This window comes from Mus musculus, chromosome 6, assembly GCF_000001635.26.
Source record: "Mus musculus strain C57BL/6J chromosome 6, GRCm38.p6 C57BL/6J".
Lineage (NCBI taxonomy): Eukaryota > Metazoa > Chordata > Mammalia > Rodentia > Muridae > Mus > Mus musculus.
Genome location: NC_000072.6, coordinates 22,387,984 through 22,394,325, shown reverse-complemented (window position 1 = coordinate 22,394,325; position 6,342 = coordinate 22,387,984). Strand labels below are relative to the sequence as shown.

General features: G+C 43.3%; 1 long non-coding RNA gene across 1 annotated transcript; it reads left to right on the top strand.

Moving 5' to 3' along the window:
• The first annotated feature begins 2,227 nt into the window (after nucleotides 1-2,227).
• On the top strand, nucleotides 2,228-4,724 carry Gm38773 (predicted gene, 38773). The gene is made up of 3 exons (NR_168027.1): nucleotides 2,228-2,308; nucleotides 2,510-2,702; nucleotides 3,461-4,724. It is a non-coding gene; the product is annotated as a predicted gene, 38773 (long non-coding RNA).
• Nucleotides 4,725-6,342: the final 1,618 nt, after the last annotated feature.

Below are 6,342 nucleotides of genomic sequence, written 5' to 3'. Positions count from 1 at the left end.
TATGCGGTACACAACAAGGCACTGTCATGTACAAACAAGCAGAAAGTGTATATGGGTTGTACAATATTGGACCTATTTCTCGAATTACCAAATTAGAGAGACCACTGGATGACAGCCAACAAATGTCTAATTCCTCATATTTTTGAATTTCAATCGATTAGGATATGTTGGTAATATTAATTTTCATATTAAGAGATATTAAGGAAAAGTGATTGTTACTTTCTGTATATTTTTGTTGTTAGAGGTGGAATTATGTTTGTGTGGGTTTGTTGAAAGATTACTTTCTTGCTTTTTCTAGGGTGTAGTTTCACTCCTTGTGTTGGTGTTTTCCATCTATTATCCTTTGAAGGGCTGGATTTTTGGAAAGATATTGTGTAAATTTGGTTTTGTCATAGAATATCTTGTTTTCTCCATCTATGGTAATTGAGAGTTTTGCTGGGTATAGCAGCCTGGGCTGGCATTTGTGTTCTCTTACGGTCTGTATGACATCTACTCAGGACTTCTAGCTTTCATGGTCTCTGATGAGAAGTCTGGTGTAATTCTGATAGGCCTGCCTTTATATGTTACTTGACCATTTTCCCTTACTGCTTTTAATATTCTGTTTTTGTTTTGTGCATTTGGTGTTTTGATTATTATGTGTTGGGAGGAATTTCATTTCTGGTTCAATCTATTTGGAGTTCTGTATGCTTCTTGTATATTTATGGGCATATCTTTCTTTAGGCTAGGGAAGTTTTCTTCTATTATTTTTTTGAATATACTTACTGGCCCTTTAAGGTGGGAATCTTCACTCTCTTCTATACCTATTAACCTTACGTTTGGTCTTCTCATTGTGTCCTGGATTTCCTGGATGTTTTCAGTTAGGAGCTTTTTGATTTTTTATTTTCTTTGACTGTTGGGTCAATGTTTTCTATGGTATCTTCTGCACCTGAGATTCTCTCTTCTATCTCCTGTATTCTGTTGGTGATGCTTGCATCTATGACTTCTGATCTCTTTCCTAGGGTTTCTAACTCCAGGGTAGTCTCCCTTTGTGATTTCTTTATTGTTTCTATTTCCACTTTTAGGTTCTGGATGGTTTTGTTTGTTTCCTTCACCTGTTTGGTTGTGCTTTCCTGTAATTCTTTAAACGATGTTGATGTTTGTGTTTTCTCTTTAAGGGCCTCTAGCTGTTTACCTATGTTTTCCTGAATGTCTTTACGGGAGTTATTTATGTCCATTTTAAAGTCCTCTATCATCATCATGAGAAATGATTTTAGATCTGAATCTTGCTTTTCCAGTGTGATGGTGTATCCAAGACTTGCTATGTTGGGAGGATTGGGTTCTGATGATGCCAAGTAACCTTGGTTTCTGTTGCTTATGTTCTTATGCGTGCTTCCCACCATCTGGTTCTCGATAGTGCTACCTGTCCTGGCTATATCTGATTGGCTCCTGTCCTTCCTGTAATCCTGATTGTGTCAGAACTCCTCAGAGTCAAGCTGTTTCTGTGATCCTGTGATTCCGGGATCCTGTGATCCTGAGATCCTGGGTGTGTCAGAGCTCCTGGCAGTCAAGCTGCCTCTGGGACCCTGAGATCCTGGTGTGACTAAGCTTCTGGGATCCTGGGATCCTTGGCCTGGTTGAGTGCCTTAGAGTGGAGCTTCTTCTGGGTGTTGTGGGACTGGCTTCAGAATTTGTGTCTAAGGTCTGCTTAGGGAACTGGCCCAGACAGACTGGAAGGAACTTATGCCACTGGTCTGTTGGAGTTCCTATGTGCCTGGATCCTGGTGGTCCTGGTAACTCTCTTTTAGATACTTGATGGATTGTGCTTAGTATGACCTGGATATTTTAAAAAATCTAAAACACCAGTTGCTGTCTGCCTCAACCAGAAAAAAGCAATGTGGTTGTAGCCCTGAAGAAACTATATTGTGGTGGCTGCAGAAGAAAACAGAGATGGGCTCACGGACGAGCAAAGAAGGTGGGGCTTGGCAGAGCTGATCACTAAGAGCCTCCTCGAGCTCTGAGCAACTGCTGTGTACCCCAAGGAACAACACCCTACTCAGACCTCAGATCCTCAGTCCTAGAAATCTGTAATCCTATTATTGCTCAGGCAGGTTTAGGTGACAGGCACAAAGCATCAGAACAGAACTCAGAAATCATACTTAGTGAAGCCAATGGGGTGAGTTGCCGTAAAAACATAACCCTGTTTGTCCAACCATACACGAACTTTACAAGAACCAGGAAGTGTGATGTTAAGAGATGTGAGCACTGTGGAGCCAAGCATGATGCACCAGCCCTGCTTTTGTGTTGAAAGACAAGTTTCTCCTCTGACCAGGTTAGAAAACTCTTCTTAAGCAGCTGTCTCCGATACAGGTTGTCTGTCCATTCTGACTGAGGAGATTTGCCTGGGTGAGCCAGTCCTCTTCACAATCTGACCCCATGAGCCCAGCTCCCGATAGCAGAGATGCTTGGAGTTGTTCACCTAACCATTCTGCGGTAAAGATGCTGTAAATAGACAGTTGTGCTCCTCCCTTAGGCCAACAGATTCCTGAGATGACGGAAGTCCAAGAAATTGGAATTTCCCCAGCAGTCTTATGCTGGGAAAGAAGGGGCTGGCAGCCGTGTGCCTGCCAGAGTTTGTCTCCAGGAAAAAGATTCTGCACAGAGTTTGCCGACGAGTCAGACGGACCACCTTGAAGGAGAGACTGGAGCCAAGACAAGGATGACGGGTAGGAGCCGGTCTTGATCAGGATGGCTTACTAGGCACACTTCTTTTCCTTACCTAAACATAACACCCCCGTCCCAGGTTTGAATCCCTTAAACAGCTGGAAGCAGGAGACGGCCATTTGGCTGCTTTGCTCCTTTTGCCAATGTGTTTCCCAATGAATGTGATCTTTCATTCTTGTTTTCTTTATTCCTTTCTATTCATTATTACTTGCTTTGAAGTGGCCTACTGAGGACCAGGGTGACAAGCACAGTCTGTCAGGGCTGCCAGGTGCAGGTTCAGACGAGAACAACCTTAGGAACAAAAACTTTAAAAAAAAAAAAATGTCTAAATAAGAACCTGAATGGCGTTATGCTCTTGTTCTGAGGCTGTAATGCTTGGGGGGAAAGTGGCACCACAGGCCGCAGGCTGATATGGTGGAAACTTTCTTTTTTTTTTTCTAAAGCCAATGAACTGTTGAAAAAAAAAAAAAAAAAAAAGGCACAAGCCATGGGCTGGAAGGAGAAGTGCCTGCCCTGGGGAGTCAGTGGCTGTTGGCTCTTTCAGGAGGTGTGCGGTGGGTGTTTGTTGGTTATAAAATCATTAAATGTTTTTTTTTTTTCTTAAGTGTGCCAGCTGGCTGTCATGTGATTTTAACATAAGCTAGGTTCATCTGGAAAAAAAAATCTATCTTAATTGAGAAAATACCTCCTTAGCGCTGGCATTTTGGCTTCAAGGGCTTCTATGTCTGTTGTTGAGAAGTTCCGTCTGTCTGCCCTCCAGAAGGAAGTTCCGTCTGTCCGCCCTCCAGAAGGAAGTTCCGTCTGTCCGCCCCACCTCCAGAAAGAAAACTGAGGATGTTTTTATAAGTTCCTGAACATCTGTCCCAGAAACAGGGGATCTGCGCCTTGATTGTAGTAGGGACCTGGCGCGAGCCTTCTCTGGCTGCCAAGGGAAGCAGCTGGCTTTCTTCCTGTGCCTAAGGCTGGATCATCTATGGGACTTAAGGAAGGAGAGAGAAAGAAGGTTTTTTTTTGTTGTTGTTTTGTTGGTGATGGTAGAATATTTTTTTCTTTTGTTCACTTGTTTTCTAAATGTGGGGATGGGGGTGGGAGGATGCCTTATTCAATATGAGTGTTTACCATCGCTCTTGCAGAGCACCAGATTCTGTTTCCAGCACCCGCGCAGCAAGACGTTCACAACTGCCTACTAACTCCAGGACATTCAATACCCTCCAGTCTCTGAGGGGACCTGCATGCACAAGGTGCACACAAGCTTACACAAGCACATATATACATACACATCTAAATAAAAACAAACAAACAAATAAACAAACAAAAAAAAGAATCTTCAAATGAGGGTGGTGGTGTTCTTATAGGACCCTGCACATTTGGGTCTTTTATGACATCACGGATGGCTAAATGCTGCCTCTGTTGTTGGTGTTATGTTTTTCTGGGGCAGGGTATCTCACCCAAGGCTCTAGGCTGGTTTCTAGGCTTGTTTTGATTTTATTTAGAAGGTTGGTTTTGAGATAAGGCCTCAAGGTGTAGTCTAGGGGCTGGCTTCTAATTTAGCTTTTCTACCTCAGCCTCCCAAGGGCAGGGTAACAGATGTGCATGTTGTACCTTATACAGGTTATACTTTACCTGTGTGCCTGGCTCACAGGGTGCTGTTTTCACTGGGCTGAAATCACTTGGGATTATTTTCTCTTTCTCTGACACTGGAAAAAATGTTTGCTTTGATGAAATACTTATATAAATGTATAAAGTTTTGTTTGTTTTTCTCTGTACAGTCCCTGAAGTCCTGCTCTGTAGACATGGCTGGCCTCAAACTCAAGAGATCTGCCTGCCTCTTTCCCGAGGGCTGGGATTTTAAAAGTGTGTGTAATTCTTTCAAAAGAACTATGTGCTTCTCCGACATGGCTCTCTGTAGAGATGCTATTTTTGCTGTTGGCAGGGTCAAAGAATTAACATTGCATGACTTTGGTAATGAAAGAGTCTTTATTTCTTTTCGTGATAATAAAAAAAAATGTTTTTGAAGTTAAAAAAGAAAAACATTTTCTATGGGCACTTGCTATGAATTGGCTTTTCTACCACTATTGAGCGACCTTCCTATACTAGGGGTTTCTAATGGGAAACCTGTATTAATGAGAGCAGAGAGAAAGCTCATCTCCAGAAATTGCTAAAATAATTAAATAAATTATTTTAAAATAATTAAAGGAACAGACACATTAACCAAAAGTTTCAATCACCAGTTAGGAAGGAAGAATTTTACAGAAAAAGAGCTGTCATGGAACGAGATCAAACTATCCAACAAAGTGGAAGTCACATGGTAGCAAGTGCTTCCTATAGTCTGAGGAAAGGCTCCCTACCTACCCAGAGGGAAGTTCTAGCCAGTACTGAAGGTACTGAGGGTCCTGATAATGGAAACGTCATAGGTCAGACCACACCAATTTCGGGAAATTAAAAACCTGTGACAAAGTGACTTCAGAGCTTTGAGGTGTGTTGGGATGGGGGTTATTGTGTCTTAAAGCAATAAAGAGAAGGAATATGTTTTGGTGGATTGTAGTCAGATGTGGGGGAAGGGGACACCTCAGGGGCCCACACTGAGCCATCCCTTCCCCCTGAGGGACCAGCCACAGGACAGGACAGGATAGTATAGAATAGAGTTTATTCAGGGTATGGGCAGGGTAGTTGAGAGGGTAGAAGAGACAGAAGTGACAGAAGAGAGAGAGAGGAGAGGAGCAGAGGCCGGTCATGAGCACCTGGAATGGGAAGAGAAGGGGTAAGGACCCAGAAGTACAGAGCTACAGCAAGAAGGCAAGAGAGAAGGGGGCAGGCAGCACCTTTTATTGTGAGTCAGGCACACCTGGGTGTTGCCAGGTAACTGTGGGGCAGAGCCTAGACAAAATGCCAACAGGGGCGCTGTCATATTTAGCACGCTTGGAGTTATCCTGAACAATATCTCAATCATAAGACCTTTTTCTGAGAAACCAGGGGCAGGGTTGTGATAAAAGCAAGAATCCAAGGAAAGCCTATGCCCTGATACTTCTTGTTCTAGATTCTTCCCCCTCCCCTCCCCTCCCCTGAAATATATGGGATTAAACATCAGGCCCTGAATGACTGGGGTAACTGCCCTACCATTTTTCTACATGTTTAAGTACTGTCAGCACTTCTCTAACCCCGAATGTGAATTGCAACCTCAGTTTGACTTTTTAAAATTACATACAATCCGGGTCTCAAGTAAAATGTAGCAATGTGGGCTGGAGAGATGGCTCAGCGGTTAAGAGCACTGACTGCTCTTCCGGAGGTCCAGAGTTCAAATCCCAGTAACCACATGGTGGCTCACAACCATCTGTAATGAGATTGGGTGCTCTCTTCTGGTGTGTCTGAAGACAACTACAGTGTACTTAGATATAATAAATAAATCTTTAAAAAAAATGTAGCAATGTGAAATCGAGAATTTTGTTTTTGTTGTTCTACGTCTCATTCTCAGTCCCCCAAAGAAGCCATGGTGTTGGGACGGAAGGATGCCACGCAGCCCTGTTACTATTAGTCCCTGGGCAGATGTGACTAGAAGAGGACGGGAAGGGGCCATGTGTGCCATCATACAAGGCAAGGGTCGGAGCATCGTGAGGACTGGGAACTCAGAGCAGTATGGCTATG